Consider the following 24,053-nt stretch of genomic DNA (forward strand, 5'->3'; position numbering starts at 1 on the left):
AAACCTGGGAGCTCATTAGAAATACAGACCCCCAGACCTATCAAACCAGAATCTGCATTTCAACAAGATCCTCAGATGACTTCTATGCCCATGGAATTTTGAGATGCAATTCTCTAAAGTATTGTTCAGCCAGATGGATGTGAAAGGCATTGAATCATTCTGCCAGGGCTTGATTGTACATGCAAGGCTTTCATTCCCATCATGAAGAATAAAGCTGAGGGGAAAAGACATAGAGAACAGAAACAGGATTGAGGTTGTCTCACACCCAACAACTCTCACCCTCCACCTGTGCCAGGCCATCTTTCAGAAGCAGCAGTGAACAGAACCTACTAAAGTTGCAATGGCATGCCTAGACTATGGGGCAAGGGCTGCCACTGAAGCTGTTGTCAGAAAATGTACCACTCTCGGAAACTGGTGCATGGTTCACAGAGTTCTTTCTTCTCCCTTTCCAATCCTGTTTCTCTGGTCTCCCCTGTGCCTGTAAGAGGTGAGTACCCATTAGTTGCTATTGCCACCCTGTATTTAAAACCCAACACCAAACAGGTTGCCACTGCTGTTGGGGAGGTCACTCTCAGTGCTAGGAAACTTGAAGTCATGAGCTAAAACTGTCAAGTAAATTAATAGATTCCAGACTTGATGTGATCACCACTTGGAAATCTGGTAGCATTTTGCTATAGTTTAAATGAGTCTTTCCAAAATTCGTATGTTGAAACCTCAATGTGATTGTATTTAGAGATAGGGCATTTAAGAGGTAAAGATAAGTAAGACAATAAGGGTTGAGTCATGATCTTATAGGATCGATGACCTTATAAGAAGAGGAATAGACAGAAATCTCTATCTCCATGTGCACTTTGTGAGGAAAGACCACATGAACACACAGTGAGAAGAAGGCTGTCTGCAAGCCAGGAAGGGAGTCCTCACCAGAAACTCATTGTGTGGCACCCTAGTTTCAAACTTCCAGCCCCCAGAATTGTGAGGCAATAAATTGTTGTCATTTAAGTGGCCTGAGAAAACAAAGACATATTTCCCCAGAAAAAGGACTGCTGGAGCCTAGATTCCTGATAAGAAAAGAAATGGTTCTGAATTTAAAGTTTATCTGCTGACTTTGGGATTGTTAACTTTTTGCTAATGACCTGTTGCTATGTATGACTTCTGAAGAAATGTCTATTATGTTCAATAGGAGTATATACTACTCATTCTTTTTATTACTTGCCAAAACTCACACACTAGGGGCAGGAAGGTTGTATTGACATTTGCATTGCAGAGGAAGTAACAACACACACACTAGTCCATTTAGGGTCTAAAGTCTGATTCGTCCAGGAGTGAGAGGCCTTCTAGGACACAGAACTTTCAGTGCTAAAACCAGAAAAGTCCTGGGCAAACCAGGACAAGTTGATTATCCTAAATGGGCTAAGTTTCACCTGCTGGAAGACTAATGGTGACATGTAGTGAGAAAATGGAGCATTTGTTAAAAGTGAGTAAGAACCCTGAACTAGAGCCCTGGTTAATTTTAAGATTGTGTAGCCTTGGGTAAGTTACTTCGCATCTCTAGATCTAACTCTCCTCCCTCAGAAATGAGGGACTAGATTATTCCTAAGGGATGTCCCAGTTTCAATATGCTACAGTGTTTGAGTTCCGGGTTATTCTGTCAGTTGAGAGTTGGGGAGATCAATTGTATTAATCCACAAAATAATCTAAGAAGAAGTTTCTGAGCTAGGTGCAAGGATATAACTGTGCCTAAGTTACTGCCTTTATGGAACTTGCTGTCTACTGAGAGCAAGAGATGATAAAGAAGAATTGATGTGACAAGTGCTGAGAAAGAAATAAGAAAGTGTTGTGATAGATAGTGATTGGACATCTTCTCAGAACCAGGAATGTTGTTTTAGCTGACATTGGCAAACCTGGGAGCTCATTAGAAATACAGACCCCCAGACCTATCAAATCAGAATCTGCATTTCAACAAGATCCTCAGATGACTTCCATATCCATGAAATTTTGAGATGGAATCCTCCAAAGAGCCAAACATGAAAAATTGGGAAAGGATAGTGTATTAGTCTGTTCTCACACTGCTATAAAGACATACCTGAGACTGGGCGATTTATAAAGGAAAGAGATTTAATTGACTCGCAGTTCTGCATGGCTGGGGAGGCCTCAGGAAACTTACAATCATGGCAGAAGGTGAGAGAGAAGCAAAGACATGTCATACATGGTGGTAAGCCAGAGAGAACAAATGAGCGAAGCGGGAAGAGCCCCTTATAAAACCATCGGATCTCATAAGAACTCACTCACTATCACAACAGCAAGGGTAAAACCACCCCCATGATCCAATCACCTCCCACCAGGTCCCACCCTTGACACATGGGGATTATGGGAATTACAATTTGAGATGGTATTTTGGTGAGAACACAGAGCTAAACCATATGAGATAGGGAAGAGCAAGCACATAAGAGGCTGCAGTGGGAGAGATTATAAAATTAAAGAAACCAAAAGGGCTGCAGATGAGTGGAGCAGAGTGAGGCAGAAGATAGTGTAAAGAAATGAAGCTTTAGAACTAGGCAGGAGCTAAATCACATTAGGCTTATAGGTCACAGTAGGAAGTTCAGGTTTTATCCTATGTGCCAAGAGAGGATGATATCAAAGGGTCTGAAATCATCAGAGTTATAAAAAACTGGTTAACCTCACTCACTAAATTACTAGTGTATAATTGTGGATTACACAAATAATTATAGGTATAATAATGTAATATGACAGTCATGACAGGAATGTTCCTGTTCCATAAGTTTGGTTTTAATTAACCAAGAGTGGCGTCAAAGGTTTGATGCAAGTTCACGATAACTTGCATCAGTAATTTTACCTCATCACTTTAAAGTTTAGCATCCATTTCAGCAAGACTTTCAGGGTAAATGACAAAATAAATCTGTGGCTCAAATTACCCCAACCTACCCCTTTGGGAGCAGAATGTTACTTGGAACATATTCTTATAATTAAGATCTAATTGTTATTGATGTTCAGACAAATGTTCTTGCTGGCTTCATCGCTAAGAAAGTTAAAAAAAAAACAGATTTTTCCCCTTTGCTTACTGACAAATAGCACTTGAATAAGTGCTCAAGGAGATATTACCCCTGATTTTAGATCCTGACAGGAGTTTAAATTAAAGCAGAAAGGACCACAAATTCGATCTGTGTGGGTGGACGGTTTATCCCCTACCCATTACAAGAACATTTGAGATAGTTTCAAAAATTAAACACTGCAAAAAGCAATGCAATAAAGAGAATAAAAAAGAGAGTACAAATCTCTTCCTCTTTCAAAAGGGAATGACTTTACAATAGATAAACTTGATAACTGAATTTTGCCATGAATTTTCTGGAAACCAAGGCAAGAGAATGGTGGTTTGCATAATGTTTATTATCTTATTTAAAAGAAAAACATCAGAATCACTCTGCAGAAAAGAATTTTTTTCTTTGAACCCCAAAGAAAGAGGAATTTATCCTGTACATGTTTATAAAAAGGACATTGGGTATCTAGTGGACAATACCTTCAAGTAAAATTTTGCAAGAAAGAAGACAGAAATGCAGTTAAAAATAAATGTTTCTTGGGCCAGTGTCTGTAAAAGTTAACAGTGGTATAAATCCACAAAGGAATTTTTGTAGGAAGCCAAGGTATTATGGTCTAGATACTTTGCTTTATGACAGGGACTGTGTTTAGAGAACCTGGAAGAAAGAAGACATTTCCTAACATGTCCATTAGATACTTTTTACCAAATTACAGCTGTTTTAAGCAAGTTTTTGATCAGTACAGAGTTGCAGTCAATTTGGAAAAGTACAAATCTCAGGGAAGGCAGACATTCAGAACTATCAGTCCAAGTGTGCTCTAAATGGCCAGTGATGAGGGAGGCTGAGCTGTCCTGCTGGGCTGGGAGGTTAAGATGTAGATTTGTCTAGAGCATGTACCACTTCATCACAAGTTTGCTGGAGAAAGATGCCTTTTTCCTTGGAAAAGAGCTTTGAATATTCTTGAGAAGTTATACAAGTCCTTTGTTATAAACCCAGATTTCCATCCCCGAAGTCATGAAGAAAGGAAGAATGTGGGCAGGTGTAAAAGGGAGCATCTGACTGGGGAATATCATTTTGTAGGGATTTTTGTTTGCTGATTTTATGGCTTCTCCCACAGTTATTTAAGTCAAACCTATATAATACATCAATAGTTTTGCATTTTTATACTTTCTTATTATGTTCTAATTTGGCTTTGTGTCTTTGCTAAATTAAAAGGCTGGGTTATATCTATTTCTTCTTTTCATTAAAATTATTTCCTTTTTTTTTTTTTTTTTGAGATGGAGTCTCACTCTGTCACCCAGGGTGGCATGCAGTGGCGCAATCTCCGCTCACTGCAACCTCTGTCTCCTGAGCTCAAGCGATTCTCCTGCCTCAGCCTCCTGAGTAACTGGGATTACAGGCATGCCCCACCACACCTGGCTCATTTTTGTACTTTTAGTAGAGATGGGGTTTCACCATGTTGGCCAGGCTGATCTCGAGCTCCTGACCTCAAGTGATCTGTCTGCCTTGGCCTACCAAAGTACTGGGATTACAGGTGTGAGGCACCATGCCTGGCCAGAATTATTTACTATTAAAAATTAAGGCTAAATATTAATTTCTCCAGTTTACAACTTGATTGTGTGTGTGTATAAAGTTTTATTCAGCTATGTAATGTATACATCTAGTCCTTCTAGCTGGATCATTCTTAAGGTAAATAAACATAACAGCAATGCATGTACACAGGGCATTTATTATAATGTTGACTAGGAAGTCAGCTACGCCAAGCCACATGGCTCTCACAAGAGGACTTATTCCCGGCTAAACTCAATCTGCTTGGGTGTAGGTGTTTTCCATGTGGAGTCCACTGGGCCCATTACTGGTCTCTACAAGTTCTTCAAGGCCATAGTCCCTGCCCTCTGGGAACCCAGAGAAGGAGAGGCTTAGCACAATTCCTGTACAAAGTAGGTAATGGATGCATGTTTCCTGAATAAATAAGCAAACAAGTGATGAGAAAGCTTCACATATAGCCATAACATAGGGCTGAACATGAAAGCCAGAAGATAAATACCAAGAGCCACTGGGTTTAAGGGGGGAAAAAGGAAAACCACATCTAGCTGGATAAATCAGCAAAGGCCCCAGAGAAAGGGTGATATTTAGATGAGAACTGAAGAAGGAAAAGAATTTTAGACTATGAAGATGGAAAAGGAAAATAAATGTAGTGATTATTGTTTTTATCTGGACAGCACCAATCCCAGGGCAACTTTAGTAGCAGACTCTGCCATACTAGCCAATGTGTGGCAGATGAGCCAGGTTAAGCCAATCATCATCCCACTTGAATTGAATTTGATTTACTTTATTGTATTGTTTTCTGAGACGGGGTCTCTCTCTGTTGCCCAGACTGGACTGCAGTGATGCAGTAATGGTTCATTGCAGCCTAGACCTCCTGGGCTCCATCGATCCTCCCACCTCATCCTCCCAAGTAGCTGGGACTACAGGTGCGTGCCATCATGCCTGGCTAGTTTTTTTTTTTTTTTTTTTTTTTTTTTGGTAGAGTTGGGGTTTCACCATGTTGCTTAGGCTGGTCTTAAACTTTGGGGCTTAAGCAATCTTCCTGCCCTAGTCTCCCAAGTGCTAGGATTAGCAGAGTGAGCCACTGTGCCAGTCCACTTTACTTTAGTCTCTGCAATAGAACACCTTGAGGCTAAGAGACACTTTGCTCAAGCCAGGCCATTCAATCACATGGTCTCTCCTAAGGATTTGTACCTTGAACATACAAGATGGAGAAGCTAAGAAGGGGTTGACTGGGATAAAGACACCTTGAAGACAGCCTTTGGAATAAGGTTCCCAGGCTCCTTTTGCTTAGATCTCTGAACTACCTTGGGATGTAGACTTCACGACAATTAATTGTCCTGCTCTCCCTTTGAGTCTGTGAGCCACCCTTCCAGTTAGTGCTCTCCAACTCCTTTATTTTTCTTAAATCAGTCCAAGGCAGTTTACTGCTTACAAAGAATTCTTAACTATACAATTAACAGAGAGAGGCATGGAAGCAAGGAAATAGGAATTCAGAAAGACTGAGTATTTTAGCAGGAAGTAAAGTATAGGAAAATAATGTACTGTAATATTGGAGAAAGAGAAAATGACCTTACTGTTGCGGGATTTAAAATCTAGGATGAGGTTCAGTTGAACTCATTATTCACAGATCTTGCATTCCCAAATTTACTCACTAAAAGTTGTTTCTCATCCCCAAATCATTACTCACGGTGCTTTCACAGTTATTCTCAGACACACACAGAATGGCAAAAAATTTGATGCACACATTCCCAGCTGAGGTTAAAGGTCAAACAAGTTGAGGCTTTGTCTTTTCAAAAAAAATTAACTTTTTTTTTTTTTTTTTTTTGAGATGGAGTCTCGCTCTGTTGCCCAGGCTGGAGTGCAGTGGCGCGATCTTGGCTCACTACAAGCTCCGCCTCCTGGGTTCAAGCAACTCTCCTGCCTCAGCCTCCCGAGTAGCTGGGACTACAGTGGCGCACCACCACACCCAGCTAAATTTTTTTGTATTTTTAGTAGAGACAGGGTTTCATCATGTTGGCCAGGATGGTCTCGATTTCTTGACCTCATGATCTGCCTGCCTCGGCCTCCCAAAGTGCTAGGATTACAGGCGTGAGCCACCACTCACGGCCAAAAATTAACTTAAATATCACAATATTTAAATGACAGAGGTTGTATATATTCAAGGTATATAATGTGATGATTTGTGTAATGATTATCATAATCAGATTAACACGTTTTAGCTCTCATAACTACAAACAAGTGTCCATTTTGTGGTATATTTAGTGACATGTATTTCACCTTTTTGTGCTTTTTGTTGATGATTTCACGATTTAAAATGCCCCCAAAGTATAGTGCTAAAGTGCTGTCTAGAGTTCCTAAGTGCAAGCAAGCTGTGATGTGCCTTAAAGGCAAAATACATGTTTTAGATAAGCTTCAAAAGGCAGGAGTTGTATGTTGCTGGCCATGTGTTCAATGTTAATCAACAATATGTATTAAATGAAGTGTCTTTAGGCATGGACACATACAACAGGTTATATATTGATTGGTTTACAAAAATTTTATGAGCAGGGGCTTTCTGGAAACTAACCCTATTGTCCCTAGAAGCAGTGGTTCAGTATTCACTAATTCAGTATTTACAGTGACATTATAGAACATAAGTACTGTAACTAATGAAAATCAACTATACTTAGATTTTACTTTATAATCAAAGGGGAGTTATTGAAGGTTTTGAACACAGAACTGATGTGTTCAAAACTGTGCAATGGGAGAATTATTTGTGTGGCAAATGTGCAGAGTCCATTTAAGCTGGGGGAGGCTAGAATCAAGAAGACCAATGGAGGCTGTCTGGGAAGTTACCTTCAAGCAGGAAGGAAGGTAAGAACTTTCTCAAGGACTGTGGTACCAGAAAAGAAGACATGCAAGTGAGATATTGTGAAGGCAAAAAATATAGGAAGTTTGTGGCTGTGGGACCGAGTTGAGGAACAAATCAAAAGGGACACTACAATTTCGAGTCTGGGTGAGTGGGAGAAAGACTGATAAGGCAAAAAGGTATGTCAGGCAAGAAGTTGGTCAGGGGAGGAAGATGATGGTCAGTCTTAGATGTGTTGAGTTGGGAGACCTGTTGGTATGTCAATGAATAGTTAATACCCAACAAGCAATAGTTATATTGTTGATAATAATTGTGAGGAGGAGGAAAGTGGTGGCAGAGGAAGAAGAGAGGGAGGAGAAAAATATTGCAGACACTTGCCAGGAAAACTGGCACTCAGCTGCCCCTTTTAAGGCCAATATCCAAAATGGCTGAGCTCTAGATAGCCCCAAATGCCAGTCACTGCATCCCTTAGTGTGCAAACTGAAGGTGTGACACAGCAAAACTGCTGGAGTTTTTAGCTCTCAGCAATCAACTCTTGCAATGCAAGCATAATATGGAGTGATGTTTCTTGAGCCCACCCATCTACCATGGTGCTGACCCAGGAGAGATTCCAACATCAGCAACAGGCTGTGTCTAGAAGCAGCTCTTGTCAGGAGCCCCCAGAAAGAAATTCTCTACTTCATCTAGAGGCGCAGACCTTGTTTTGGGGGCCTGGAGCTTATGTGCAAAGCTGAACCTGGAGAGCAGAGGGCCTGCTGCAGCACTGTTGCTCCCTTAAAGAAGAGCTTGGACGGTGCCTTCTGCTCTGAGGCTGTGTCTTTGTGGTCAAGTTTTCTTCTATCTCAGAAGCCTGGTGTGAACAAGAAGAAAGTCCCTCCTCCTTCTTGTCCTATGGATTGCCCTAATTCCCTAGTCCCAAATTTCTTTCTTCCCAGTAAGATTGATCTCTATTTCCTTCAAGGGAAAATTCTATCCCCACCTATTTGGACAGTCTTACCTCATGGGCCCCTCAACTGAACAATCACAGACCAGCCTAGGATTTCTGAAGGTCGAGATAATTTGGTATAATTCAGTCACCTGATTAAAGTTCTACAGATCTCTGCTGTGTGCTGTATGCCAATGGTCTGTAGGTTGGTTTGGATGCTGTGGTTAGTATCTACCGCATACTTTCATTCCCTGGAAGCCCTGGAAAGCAAGATACCACCTTCATTCTTTCCAACTTCGCCAGTGGCCATTGATCCTGCAGCTCTGTCCTGTGGCCCTAGAGGTGAGCTTGCACAAGGAGAAATGCCAGCATCAGCTGGCAGTGTGGAGAATCAATGTCAGTGTCTCTGAAGCATCCCCTCACTCACCTGGCCGAGGTGATGGGGGCAGCACCTCAGAGGGGGTAAGCAGTGGATGAAGAATCCAAGCTAGGTATATTAGTTCATTCTCATGCTGCTGTGAAGAAAGACCCATGACTGGCTAATTTATAAAGGAAAGAGGTTTAATTGACTCACAGTTTTGCATTGGTGGGGAGGCCTCATGAAACTTACAATCATAGCAGCAGGCAAAGAAGCAGCAGGCACCTTCTTCACAGGGCATCAGGACAGAATGAGTGCAAACAGGGGAAATGCCAGATGCTTACAAAACCATCAGATCTTGTGAGAACTCACTCACTACAATGAGAACAGCATGTGGGGGGAAAACACCCCCATGATCCAAATACCTCCACCTGGTCCCGCCCTTGACATGTAGGGATTATGGGAATTACAATTTGAGGTGAGATTTGGGTGGGGACACAGAGCCAAACCATATCTCTAAGTCCCCAAGGTCACATTTAAACTTCTTCACATCACAGTATTGAGAAAAAAAAAAAAGGCAGTTGCAGAAGGGTCTCTCAAAATGACCATTTTCCTTTCATTATTTGCTTTCCTTCTTCTGAAATGCCTCTGTGACTTTCCAAAATAAAATAAAGTTAGGAGGGAAAAATCATTCCCTCTCCCCTTCTGATACATTGCAGCTGATGTTAGGGTTCTCCTAATACTCACTGAGGTGAATTTCACTAGGTAACATAAAAAAAGCCTTTCAGAAAAGGCACTAACAGATGTTACAATGAAAGCAGACACCTTTGCAACTGATTTATCAAAACCCTTGAAGAACCATTTCAAGGCAGGTGGCAAAGGCAATAACGTTGAACAAAGGGAGTACATCCAGAGGCAGAACTGTATTGCACGTTCTTTTTTTTTTTTTTTTTTTTTTTTTTTTTTTTTTTTGTTGAGACAGAGTCTCGCTTTGTCGCCCAGACTGGAGTGCAGTGGCCGGATCTCAGCTCACTGCAAGCTCCGCCTCCCGGGTTCACGCCATTCTCCTGCCTCAGCCTCCCGAGTAGCTGGGACTACAGACGCCCGCCACCTCGCCCGGCTAGGTTTTTGTATTTTTTAGTAGAGACGGGGTTTCACCGTGTTAGCCAGGATGGTCTCGATCTCCTGACCTTGTGATCCACCCGTCTCGGCCTCCCAAAGTGCTGGGATTACAGGCTTGAGCCACCGCGCCCGGCTGTATTGCACGTTCTAAAAAGAGAAAGAGAAATAGGAAGTCCATGAGGAACCATTTTCCCCATTTTGTGAATGTCTCTTTACCAGTTTCTGAGCATGAACCAATATATTTTTTCTAGAGCCCATTCAAAGCCAGAGGGGGATAAATAAAGGCACTTTTCTCAGCTTCTCATAAAAATACGGTAGAATTCTCTTCTGAATTTGAAGGTAATTATAGAAAGTTGCTTTTCTGTTCCTTTAAGGAGGAGCAGTCAAAAATAACCTCCTGTAAAGTCATGGTCTTTGACGGTCAACCAAAGGGAGCGTCATCTTTGAATAAATACACGCATCAATGGAGGCATAAACCACACACATTATACTTTATATTAAAACCTCTGCTGGGTAAAAAGAAAGGGGGACTTGCAACCCAAGAGAACAAAGGTGCCTGGATAGCTTCCAGTAAGACATCCCGTCCTAGGGAAGGACTGAGCTGCAGCAGTCTGTTCAATCAATGCAGTGAGTCAGCACTGTGGAAAGAGAATCAAGTGAGAGCAGTGAGCTTTGAAAGGCAGCCTGCCTGGGAGCTGGAGAGGTTCCTGGAGGGGCAGGGCCACGTGACAACTGAAGCCCACACTCCTTCCTCCCACCACCCATCCCCATGGGAGAGATCTCAAGGGAATAATGGAGGCTTTGAATGCTAGAACATTCCAGCTGGGTGGGACACCCAGGGCTCATCTAGTCCAACCAACCAGTTACATGGTCCAGAAATTGAGGCTCTGAGATAGCACTAATAAAAGCTAACATGATGAGCTTTTTATGTTCCAGATACTGTTCTCACCACTCTATCTATAATAATGTGTAATTTAGTAAAACAACAACTCTTATCTTTGCAACAGACCTGAGCGTTGGTGCTGTAATCTTATGGTCCTCATTTTACAGATGAGAAATTTGAGACAAAAGGAAGTTAAGTAACTGAACTAAGGACCTATAAGCAGAAAGTGATGAACCTCCTTAGTGATGACCTTGAGGATCCTCACCTCAGTCCTCTGAGCTTTTGTATTTTTATCTTCCAATGCCTTCCTTAATGGGTAGTTGTAAAATTTAAAATGCACCTCTAGTAGCTCTGGGTACATGTTAGACACATAGTTGTTAAGTGGAGTTGAAGATGTTCATGAAGCATGAAAGGGAAGGAGGACCATGCACGATGCTGTACTTCTCTAGCTAGTTAAGTTTGCTTTAACCCCGAAAGGCTCTTTTTATGCTACCTTTGCTTAACCTCAGCCAAAAATTCACAGGGTGAACGTGGGGGAGTGAGAGAAGAGCAAAGAAGTTGAAGAAAGCCAAATCTACAGGACAGTGAAAGAGAGACTGTATTTGACAGAATTCTCTAGAGAAGCAGAACCAATAGGATGTATGTATCATCTCTATCTCTAGCTGTCTGTCTATCTACGTACCTACATACCTACCTATCTCTACACCTGTATTATAGCTAACAATATCTTGATCTATTAATATCTATCAAATAAAAAATTGGCTCATGCAATTATGAAGGATGGCAGATTCTAAAAGCAAGCTGGAGATGCGGGAAAGCAGACGATATAGTTCTAAGTCCACAGTTACCAGCCTTGAGACCAGGAAGAGCTGATGATTCAGTTTGAGTCTGAAGGCAGGAACAAACCAATATCCCAGCTTGAAGACAGGCAGGTAGGAGGAATTCTCTCTTACTCCAGGGAGGGTCAGCATTTTTTGTCTATTCAGATCTTCAACCTGATGGAGCCCACACACACTAGGAAGAGTAACTGTTCTCTCAGCTAACTGACTGAAACGTTAATCTCATCCAGAAATATTCTCACAGGCATACCGAGAATAATGTATAACCAAATAACTGGATGATTCATGGCCCGGTAAAGTTGACACATACAATTAGCCATCACTAGTTCATCTCTTGTCAACTTGGCACCCATATGCATCTGCTTACTTAATCTTAGGTACTTAGTCTCCAAAGAAAGATAATAACAAGGTTATAATTCTGCCTAACATGATGTAACTATTCTGCTCACAACTAAAACCAAATTAACTTCTTTCCCAGAAGAGAAAGTAAAATCCTTGAATGATGTTTACTTTTCTCCTTTATATTCTGTAACTTCAGTACTATGGTATAAAATCAACAATGATTAAATGCTATAAAATAAAGTCAATCAATAAAGTAATGTACATCTCATGTTACACGATAAGGGGATGAGAGGAAAGAAAACAAAGATATTTGCTTAATACACACACTAACGGGATGAGAGGAAAGAAAACAAAGCTATTTGCTTAATACACACATGTATTCATAACAAAATAAGGAGCAAATAATCATGACAATTACAGTCCTTGTTTCTGTAACTGGTCATGTGGTCATAGCTGGTACTTATAAACTATAAATTACCTTCTTCCACTACCCATTCCATATTCCCTTTACCTTAGGCAAATGCCTCAGCTGGTCATTGTTTTTTACCTGGTAGGCTGACCCAAACCTTTATTCCTGAAGGGTCTGAGCTATTAGTAGTCCTGTCTCAATTCAGTTGTTGTAGTTTTCCACTGTTCTTAATCACAACGAAATGGTAATATTAAGAGATGCCCCAAGAGATCTCCTGTATTCTAGATATACTCTTCTCTACTTCCATTATGGACTAGTAATCCAATTTCCCCGCGTTTTTCAGGATCAATCATCTCAGCCAACACAGTAACTCATTTCTTTGCCTGCTGATTCAAAGGCCTGATGAGGAACCCAAAGTGGCCAGGTGGCAGTTTGAACATCCTGTTCAATAGAATTTTGGTTGTGTCTCCTGGAGGAAGCATTTCTCCCTTTGGAACTAAGATCTCTTTGCCAGAAGAATATAAGGATGCAGGAACAGGAAGCAAGTATTTGCTAGTGGGTCACCAAGTCATAGTGAATGGTACCACTCTCATTTCTACCCCTTGACTACTGGACCCATAATTTCTGGCTATGGGAAAAATAGCACCATACATTGGAGGCTTATATAGAGCATACACAGTGTTCTGGAGAAACTTGCCCAGAACTGCAAGGAATTGCCACTAGTCAGTGCTATAACTGAATCATCAAAAGGCCATGCCACTGTTCTACCAAACAGCTGCTTCAGGATGGTGGGGAACATGGTTAGACCAATGAAGTCTGTGACCTGGGCCCATTACTGTATTTCATTTGCTGTGGAGCAAGTTCCTTGTTCAGAAGCAGTACTATATAGAATACCATGGTAGTAGATAAGACATTCTGTAAGTCCTCAGATAATAGTTGTGGCAGAAGTGTTACATGCCAAGAAAGTAAATCTATTAAATATCCAGTATCCATGTCTATTTGAGTAAGAACAAAATGCTGCCCCTTCCGTAATTGAAGAAGTCCAATATAATAGACTTGCCACCAGATAGCTAGCTGAGCACCCTAAGGAATAGTGCTGTATCAGTAACTTGGCGTGGGGCTCTGCTGCAGGACAACTTAGCATTGGCTGCAGTCAGGTTGACCCTGATGAGTTGAAGTCATCAAGGGTTAAACCCACGTATAACCTCTATCTATGCTACCATGCCAACTTTATCCATGAACCCACTGGGTGATGGCAGGGGTGGCTGGGGAAGAGGCTAACTGGTATCCAAAGAATGGGTCATTCTATCCAATTGATTATTAAAATCTTCCTCAGCGAGGTCATTCTTTGGTTAGCATACACATGAAACAGAAATATCTTCACATTATTTTCCCATTCATAGAAGTCTCTCCACATACCTCTTCCCCAAACTGCCTTGTCACCACCTTTTCAATCACGTTCCTTTCATGTCCCTGACCATTCAGGCAAATCATTGGCCACAGCAATGAATCAGTATATAATCACACATCTGGTCATTTTTCCTTCCAAGCAAAGTAAACAACCGGATACACTGCTCAAAGTATGCCCAATGGAAGAATTTCCCTTCACTACTATCCTCAGGAATGTCCCAGAAAGGGGTTGTGATGCTATAGCTGTTCACTTTTGGATGGTACCTGCATATTGAGCAGAACCATCTGTAAACCAGTCCTGAGTCTTCTCTTCCTCCACCAAGTGATCCTAGGAAACTTCACATGAGGACAGAGGTGCAGGCTCAGAAATAGAAGGCAGTGTAGCAGAAGTGGGGAATCATGCATTTGGGCCACCTCTTCATGTAATTTATTTGTGCTTTCAGGGCTCGCTCAAGCCCAGTCATGTATATACCTTTTCCATCTGATAATGGAGTGCTGCTATACACATCAAACTTTGTAACTTGCTGGGTCAGATATCTTTCAGTTAATGATGGGCAGTTCAGGTTGTATGGTAACTTACTGGTCTGTGGCTAAGTGTTTAGTCTCTAGTAAGGCTCAGGAGCAGGCCAAGAGTCATCTATAGAGAATGGCAGGGCTTTGCTCCAAAATCCTAGGGGCCTATGCTGCAATTTCCCTATCGGAGCCTGCCAAGGTCGCCAAGCCACGTCACTATCTGCCATGGACATTTTACAAGCACCATTGGATCTGATGGGTCATATGGCCATGTGGCAGAGCAGCTTGCATGGCAGGCTGGACCCACTGCAGAGCCTTCTCTTGTTCTGGAACTCCCTCTCCACTGCCCCCAATCTCTGCTGCAAAACTAATAGCTTTCCAGATCATTTAGTAAATAGACTGGAATAGCGTATTCAAATGAGGATTATATTGTTTCAAAATTCACAGGACCACTAGGCATTGTGCCTCTTTCTTGGTTGTAGGAGGGGCCGGATGGAACAACTTAGGTTTCACTTTAGAAGGAATATCTCTACATGCTCCACCTCACTGGACTGCTAGCAGTTTCACTGAGGTAGAAGCCCCAAATTTTTTGTCAGAATTATGTTCTACTCTCTGGTGTGCAAATGTCTTATCAATAAGTCCAGAGTGGTTGCTAATTTTTACTTATTAGGTCCAGTCAGCATAATGTCATCAATGTAGTGGACCTGTGTAATAGCCTATGGAAGGAAAAAGTGATCAAGAGTCCTGTGAACTAAATTATAATGTAGAGCTGGAGACTTGATATATGCCTTAGGAAGGAGAGTGTATTAGTTCATTCTCACACTGCTATGAAGAAATATTCGAGACTGGGTATTATAAAGGAAAGAGGTTTAATTGACTCATATTTCCACATGGCTATGGAGGCCTCAGGAAACTTACAATCATGGTGGAAGGCACCTCTTCACAGGGTGGCAGAAGAGTGAATGAGTGTAAGTAGGGAAATGTCAGATACTTATAAAACCATTAGATCTCATGAGACCCACGAATTATCATGAGAACAGCATGGAAGCAACTGCCCCCATAATTCAGTTACCTCCACCTGGTCCCACCCTTGACACGTGGGGATTATGGGAATTACAATTTAAGGTGAGATTTGGGTGGGGACACACATATCAGACAGTGAAGGTGTATATTATTGGCCTTGTTAGCTGAAGGAAACTGCTTCTGGTGGTCCTTATTGACAGATAGGGAGAAAAAACATTTGCCAGATCAATAGCTGCAAACCAGGTATCAGAAAACATGTTAATTTGTTCAAGCAATGAAATGACATCTGGCACAACAGCTGCAATAGGAGTTACTGCCTGGTTAAGCTTGTGATAATTCACTGTCATTCTCCAAGATCCATCTGTCTTCTGCACAGGCCAAATAGGGGAATTAATGGGGATGTAGTGGGAATTACTACCCTTCCATCCTTCAAGTTCTTGATGGTGGCATAATGTATGCAATCCCTCCAGGAATGCAGTATTGATTTTGGTTTACTATTGCCTAGGTAGGGGCAATTCTAACAGCTCACACTTGGCCTTTCTTATCATAATGGCCTTCATTTCACAGGTCAAGGAACAAATGTGGGGGTTCTGCCAGGTGCTATTACCTGGTTATATTCTGCCAGGTCTATTATAATTATGCATCTAGAACTGGGAAAATAATCACAGGATGTATTTGGGGGCTCACTGGGTCCACTGTGAGACTGATCACCTGATCTCCATAAACCCGTATTCTGACTGGTGGACCACAGTGACATTTTGGGTCTCTGGGAATTATATGAGTTCCAAGACAGTGTCCATTAGTCTCTGATGAATAATTAGTCTGATTATTTCCTTTTCCCAGTGCACACCACGATAAAAAGCCATAGGTCCCTTTAGAGAAGGCTGGAAGAAAGATTAACTATAAATTTTTGGCAGTAACCTGGGGTCCTTCTGCAAGGGGCTCTGAGTCTGCAAACTCATTGAAATCTAAGAATTCATTGAGGGGCTGAACTCTCTGTTTTTATTATTCAGGTTAAACTTTTGTTTACTTCATCTAGAAAAAATGTCTGCTTATATAAATCAAGTGAGAATTTAGGAGGTTTCCTATTTATTTTACTTCTGGGAGCACCATGACCAACTAGATAACACCCTAGGTCTGTGCAGGTCAAATTATGTTGATTGTTCTTTTGACTCTGCAGTCTATTCTGGCAACTTTATCCACCTTGTCTTTGGTGGTTGAGTGCTGCCACTTGGCCTCTAATACTCTGGGATCCAGTTACTTCCACTGCAGTTAGGCTCCCAATTCAGTGGCTGCTATAGGTTTGACTTGTAGAGAAAAGCAATCACAGAGCAGGACTCCCTCCACAAATACATTTCTCACAGTATTGGTGAAATATGTTTTCTGGACCCTTCCAGGGTGGGTGATTAGGTCTTAAATGAGAAATCTATGCTAACATTCCAATCTCTCTAAGCCTTTGAATCTCTTCTCCTACATTAAACCAAGGCAGGTTGAGCATTTCTAACTCACTAACTGTAGACCACCTATTGGTGTATGTTTCAACCAACCAATCAAACAAACTGTTTTAACAATCTCCCTTTCTAACTCCCTGAACTGCAACATTAAACATTAGAATCTCTGCTTAGTAAGTCCATATAAATAAATTTGGCCTGGTCTCACTTTATGTTCCTTCCATCACTATCCAACACCCTTAATGCCCATTTTCATACAAGTCCCCTGGATTGCTGCCTGTATAAATTAGAAAACTCAGACAGCTATTTTGAAGTATAGAATACCTCTTCCTGGTTCACACCTTGTACCTCACCTTTAGGGACCTGCTGTGACTTGAGTCAGTTATAGATCTACAGCAAAGATAAGTGGTGGAGTGTGTTCCAAGGGGACTCAACATTGTCTTGTGTGGCAGCTGCCTGAGTAGGGCCATTACAGTAATGCATCACATTACTGCATCCCTCAGGCAATGCATTATTCTGCTCAAACAGGAGTGGGGCGGCTACTTCCAATGGAGGTGGGGAAGCTGCTTTCACTGTAAGTGGAGAGACCTCTTCCACTGACAAAAACATTCATCAGAATTTAGGGGCTCAATATTGTCAGCTGTAGCAGGGGATTCACACACATCCCTATCCAACTTTTAGAATCCCATTTCTTCCCAATCAATGCCCTAATTTTAAAAGCAGACACCTTATGAGGCTGGGACTTAACCTGCATTGTAATTCAGCCAGTTGCAGGTTGAGATTCTGGGTCTGATTTTCAGTAGCCAACCCTGTGGCTGAGGCAGATAAGTTTATTTCAGGGTACACATAGAAGCCTTCAGGTAATTTATGTAATGCTTAAGCTGGGAATTCAAATCCCTGAGCCTATCATTCTTTTTTTTTTTTTTTTTTTTTTTTGAGACAAAGTTTCACTCTGTTGCCCGGGCTGGAGTGCAGTGGCGTGATCTCGGCTCACTGCAACCTCCGCCTCCCAGGTTCAAGTGATTCTCCTGCCTCAACCTCCTGAGTATCTGAGACTATAGGTGTGTGCTATCACATATGGCTAATTTTTGTATTTTTAGTTCAGGCGGGGTTTCACCATGTTGGCCAGCTGGTCTCAAACTCCTGACCTCAAGTGATATGCCCACAATGATGTCCCAAAGTGCTAGGACTACAGGCATGCGCCAACATAGCTGGCTAATTTTTGTACTTTTAGTAGAGACGGGGTTTTGCCATGTTAGCCAGACTGGTCTCAAACTCCAGATCTCAAGTGATCTGTCCACCATAGCCTCCCAAAGTGCTGGGATTACAGGCGTGAGCTGCTGCACCTGGCTGAGCTTATTTTCTTTCTCCACTTTGTCCAGTGACATTAGGAGCAACCACCCAATTTCATTATATTCATTAGTTTAAGAAATATGTTTGAAAGTATCATACACAGTGTCACCCAGATCCCTGTGTCATCTAAGTGGTTGATTAGGAGTATTAAATGGTGATATTTTGCATATCTTCATTGCTAGATCACATCATTAGCTATCAGTCCTCTCTTTACTACTAAAAATAGAATTGTTAGCATCTTTAATCCTGTTAGAGGGTCAATTTTAGAAACCTTAGAACCAATTCAAAAAACTCTTTCTCAAAATCCAGTTCCTCAAAAACTGCTCCTACTAACAAAATCTGTGGTAGTCAGGGTTCTCCAGAGAAACAGATACAATTTGTGTGTGTGTGTGTGTGTGTGTGTGTGTGTGTGTGTGTGTGTGTGTGTGTGTGCAGGTACGTAGGAAGAGAGAGAGGCAGAGATTTATTATAAATACTTGGCTCATGTCATTATGTGGGCTGGGAAGCCCCAAGATCTGGCACCATCACACAGGGGAACCCGGAAAATCAATGGTGTAGTTCCTTTCCACAGCTGGTAGGCTTGAGATCCAGGAAAAGCTAATGTTCCTGTTGGAATCCAAAGGCAGGAAAACACTGATGGCCCAGCTTGAAGGCAGTCAGGCAGGAGGAATTTTCTCTTATTCCAGGGAGGGTCAGCCTTTCCTTCTATTTAGGCTTTCAATTGATTGGGTCAGGCCCACCAATTAGGGAAGGTAGTTTGCTTTACTCAGTCTACACATTTGAATGTTAATCTCAATCAGAAACATTCTCACAGGTATACCCAGAATAAAGTTTGGTGAAATGTCTAGGTACCCTGTGACCCAGTCAAACTGACACATAAAATTAAACATCACTGAGCCCTCATTCAAATATTTCTTCATTAAAAAAATTTTTCTAAAGACCTATTATGTTCCAGGCACTGGTTTAATCATGGGAGACATGTCAGTGAACAGAGAGTTAAAAATGCGTAGGTCGTTGAGTCATTAATACATTCTAGGAGGGAAGAAAGAAAACAAATACATCAAATACACAAATTATATAATATGTTAGAGGACTATAGGTACAACAGGAAAAAAAAGGAGCAGGATACGAGACTGGAAATGTTGGTGAGGGCAGCAAAAAGTTTGTCATTTTAAATAGACTCAAGTCTGATGCCACAGTTGGTGCCCCTAATCACTGAGTTCAACTGCTGCTCTGGTAGAACAATATTTCTATAAATTCCAAATGTGTCAGATCTCTCTGAGCCCTGGTAAAACACAAATAAAAGATTTTTTGAAAAATTAAACTCATTAGAAATTTCTTATCTTGAGCTTTATGTTTTCAGATCAATTATAATAAAGCATGGGGATTTTTGTGTCTTAAGCCTTGGCTCAAATATGACATAAGAAACTAGAATGAAGGGTGATATAGGTAGTATAAATAATGAGGTTGTGCTATGAACCTAATTGTGTTTCCCCAAAATGTATATGTTGAAGCCTAACTCCCAAGGTGACTCTATTTGGAGACAGGGCCTTTAGCAAGTGACTAAAATTCAATGAAGTTATAAGGATGAGGCCCCAATCCAATAGGGCTGTTGCTCTTATAAGAAAAGGATGAGGCACTAGAGCTCGCTTGCTCTTGCTCCCTCTCTCTCTCTCTCTCTCTCTCTCTCTCTCTCTCTCTCTCTCTCTCTCTCCCCCCCCCCCCCTCTGTCTCTGCCATATGAGGACACAGTGAGAAGGTGGCTGCCTCTAAGCCAGGAAGAGAGCCCATGCCAGAACCTAACCATGCTGGCACCTGATCTCAGACTTCCAGCCTTCAGAACTGTGAGAAATAACTTTCTGTTGTTTAAGTGACACAGTCTATGGTGTTTTTCTTTATGGCAGCCTGAGCTGACTAATACAGGAGATAAGCATGGGAAATGAGGAGTCTGTGGCACTCAGATCCTCCTTATAGGCACATACACTTTCATATAGTTGGAAAGAGCATAGAATTATTCAGTGAAGAACTTGAGTTGTCAAGACTGTATATATAATTTGTGTACAACTGTGATTCATCATAAGTGGAGTTTCTGGCTAAACAGAATTCCTAAGCATTTGGGAGAATGAAGAAGCTGAGTGCAGCTGCCTCATTCCTTCTGCCTAGGTTTGCTGACTGCTCAAGGCCTGCCGGGACTGGGGCTAAGGACTAAGCCCAACTCTGGCTACAAAGCCTCCTGTTAGGGTGGGCTGGGAAGACTGATTGGTTTGGGAGACAGGGTTCCAATGACAAAGCCTGCCAGGCTGGGCATTTCTGAGTAATCTGTAGACAATAGGAAGTCTGAGGAAATTTGGACTGGATAGAAAATGATTAAGTATATGCTGAATAGTCTAGTACATTCTGGAAACATAGAGGTCAGAGGTGGAAGACAGATTGGAGGAAATCTCAAAAGCTGGGCTTAGTAGGTGCGTTCTACATTAAGACAAGGATGATTTTGAGAAGGGTGAACCTTCATCACTAACTGCATTCAGAGGGTGAATAAGACCAACAATGCACAGATGTGTAGCTACGACTGTCAAGATTTGAGAAAGACCAATGCATTTATAACCTATACAAAAATATGTGTCTTTCTGTGATTTACAATTTGCAAACAGCAGAATTCCAACTCACAACTTGCCTGACTGTGGTCAGCTTGGCATGGAATAAGCAAATGTTTGGGATACACTTTAAGGATAGCAAATTCATTTTGACTCACTCATTCATTAATTCATTAAAAACAAATCAATAATTGTTGAGTATCTACTCTGGGCTAGGAACTGTATTAGGTGCTACAGATACAACGATATGCAAGATAGACATGATTCCTGCCGGAGCTTACGGTATAGTGATCATGTTTTAACTTTTTCAACTAACTCATTCTGTAATTTTCTTCATGGCCACAGCCAAACAAATGTCCTCACAAGCTAGGCATAGACACCTTGATAACCAAAGAACACAGAAATTTATTCTTTTTATCTACCCTATAAAATGCAAACTCTATGGGCACCAGCCTAGCAATTTCACCTATGGTTACAGAATCCCAATTACTTAGTGTCTCTGCAATCATTCTCTCTGGGTTTCCGGAGAAGGGAAAGTAAATGGTAGACTTTCAATCCAGTTTTAGGTCTCGAGTTTTCCAAAATCTGTTCTCCAGACTGTTTTGTTTTTAATTAAAATTTACATAGAATTGAATGAGTTAACTTTCGGAAATCCACTAAAGAGTGCCTACTATGCAGTAGGTAGTAATGCCAGTTAGTGTCATTTTACTGAAAATAGAGCTACTTGTGTTTTGTTTGTGTTAGCACTCCCACCTCTTTGCTGATCCAAAGAAAACCTCTCAGAGTTACACAGCAAAAGAGAATTATAGACACCATTTAAATGTGAACTTTTGCCCACAGTTTTGCTTGGAAGTGAGCAGGTCAATTTCTTATACCCTCATTAAAGCATTTCATATTCTCATATGTGAGGAAGGATAACCTGCTGCAAAGAGAAGAGCTGAGAAGAGGTAGAAACGTGCTTGCAGATGATCAACGTGCCTGGGATTTGCCTGTGGCTTAGTAAAGGCCAGAAGCCAGGGCTTGGTCTAACTTTTAGCCAGTGAACAAACCTTTTACTAATGCCTGATCATTCATCTACTCAGCAATTGGAAACCACCTCCCTCCAGGAGCCTACTGACAAACCACAGCCCTCTTTTCCAGTTCTAGGGAAATGGGCAAAATTTAAGGAACAAAATGCTGTCTGTTTTCTTCCAATGCTAGAGCCACCTCGTGAGCCAAAGAGTCAAAGAGGGTGGTTTGTGAATGCATTCTAGAAAAGCAAAGTGAGAGCTGTTATGGAAAGAGTGCTAGACTTGGAATTAGAGTTCTAGTCATAGCTCTGTTTCTTATTAGTTATATGACCTCACACCAATCACGTGCTTCAGGTGTAAGACTTCTAATCATGGGTGTTTGCAGAATACTCTGCCTTACCTACCTCACAAAGCCACAGTCATGGTTTTTTATTAATAATTTCAAACATGTATAGTACAGAGAACACCTATATACTACACCCAGATTCAACAGTTTCCTAGATATTGCCACACCAGCATCAGACATTATGCCTTCTTTTCTTGGCTAAGTGTTTTTAAGTAAATCTCAGAACTCATGTCATTTAACCACTCTATACTTCAGTATGCATTTCTATAAAATATAGACATTTTCATATATAACCACAATGCCATCAACTCTAGTCAAATTAACAATAATTCTGTGATTTGTCTAATTATCCATTATATCACATTTCCTGACTGTAACGAAAATTTCATTTTATAGTGAGCTTGTTCAAAGCAGTATCCAAATAGGATTACACATTGCATTTGGTGATGTCTCCTAGAATCTTTTAATACAGAGCAGTGCCTTCCTCGTCATTTTATTGATTCTATTGCATTTTAATTTTTTTCTGTAAACTTCATATTTCTTACAAACAACACTTTTGCTCTGAGGGTTCAATTATAGTCATGTTTGACCTTTCTTCCCAAAATTATATCATAGGGGGTGCTATGTATTTTATCTTGCTTCAAGTGGTAAATATTTCTGGTTTATTCACTAGAATAAGTATTACTCAAATTAATCAGTGGGTTCAGATGGTAAAAGCCTGATCTTTTCATTGAAAAATCCTCCATTCATTTTAAAAAATGTTTTCATTCATTGAAAATCTTTGCCTAAATTATTGATTCTTATTATAAGTTGCAAAATGATAATGTTCTAATTCTGTCACTTCTTCAACCCTTTACATTTATTAGGTGGAATTCCTCTATGAAGAAGTAATTTTCTTCTTCAACTAGGGCTACGTGGTCACCTTGAAATACTGCTTACCCAAGAAAGAAAAAATAAATGTCTAATTATTTCCCTTTAATTTTCAGAGTGAGGTTACTTCCAATGTGACCAATGAGTCTTTTTTAATTTGGGGCTATCTTTTTTTTTAAAAAACTATTATTATAAACATGTATATTTTTATACATTCACAGAGGTGTTCCTCAGTTAATTTGTTTTGATGTTCAAATTGTCCCATCTTTGGTCAATGAGTGACCCTTCAAGCTGGTTTCAATGTCTTTTTGATGTAATTACATTAATCTTTGACTACATCTTTGCTATCTGCGTAAAAAGATGGTCAAGGCTCATCTTATGCATTTCCTGTCTCAGATATGGAATCAGCCATTCCTCCATGGACTCCTATTTCCTTTTAGGGGGACATAGTCAGTTTTTGAAAACTGGGATCATGAACATGGAAGTGTAAACACTAATGTGCCTGGATCCTGATTACTATTAGCTTCCACTGTGCCACACTCTCAGTGTCTGCCAGAGCAGATCTTTCAGTTGACTGTGATTTTTCTCTTTCATCTCCTACATGCTACACCTCCTGCCATGATTTTCAATGCACACAATAAATATTCCTTGTGATGAGGACTGGGTATAATTCACCATTGAATCTCCAAGGTCTAGAACAGATCCTGAGATAAAACTTTTTGTTGCATGAATACATTTTTCATTCTAAGAAAACTTTCCTGCCTCCCATCTTTCTGAATCAATTACTTTTTAAAGTTTTAAATTACAATTTATATCTCTATTAAAAAGTTTCTAGCACCTGATACACTGGCACAGAGTAGGCATGCAATAAATATTATTAGATAAACAAATGAACATATGATGTCATGACACCAATCTTTTTCAAATCTATCAGGGCTTCCTTATTGCTCTTGCATACATTTTCAATTCCTCAACGTGGTATACAAGGCTGTACATCATCTGGCCCTGCCTATCAATCCTTTTAGCCCCATCTTCTACAACTTTTCTTATTGCTCACCCAGCTCTAGCCTCACAGAGGCTTTTTTAGTTCTTTGAAAGTACCTCATTCCACCCTGCCTCTGGGTTATCACATGCTCTTCCCTCTACCTGACAT

The 24,053-nt window shown here is 40.9% G+C and overlaps 1 protein-coding gene across 9 annotated transcripts in view; it reads right to left on the minus strand.

Moving 5' to 3' along the window:
- Positions 1–24,053, minus strand: part of BBIP1 (BBSome interacting protein 1) — a 1,212,900-nt gene that overhangs the window by 684,656 nt on the left and 504,191 nt on the right. Inside the window, exon 1 of one of the 9 annotated variants that reach the window (XM_050804431.1) lies at positions 19,799–19,802. The exons of 7 other annotated variants lie outside the window; for them this stretch is intronic. The gene's annotated coding sequence lies outside the window, so the exon portion shown is untranslated. Of the gene's footprint in view, positions 1–19,797; positions 19,803–24,053 lie in introns of those variants that run through there. One more of the 9 variants, XM_050804439.1, reaches the window with a different exon arrangement.

Source organism: Macaca thibetana, chromosome 9, assembly GCF_024542745.1.
Source record: "Macaca thibetana thibetana isolate TM-01 chromosome 9, ASM2454274v1, whole genome shotgun sequence".
Classification (NCBI taxonomy): Eukaryota; Metazoa; Chordata; class Mammalia; order Primates; family Cercopithecidae; genus Macaca; species Macaca thibetana.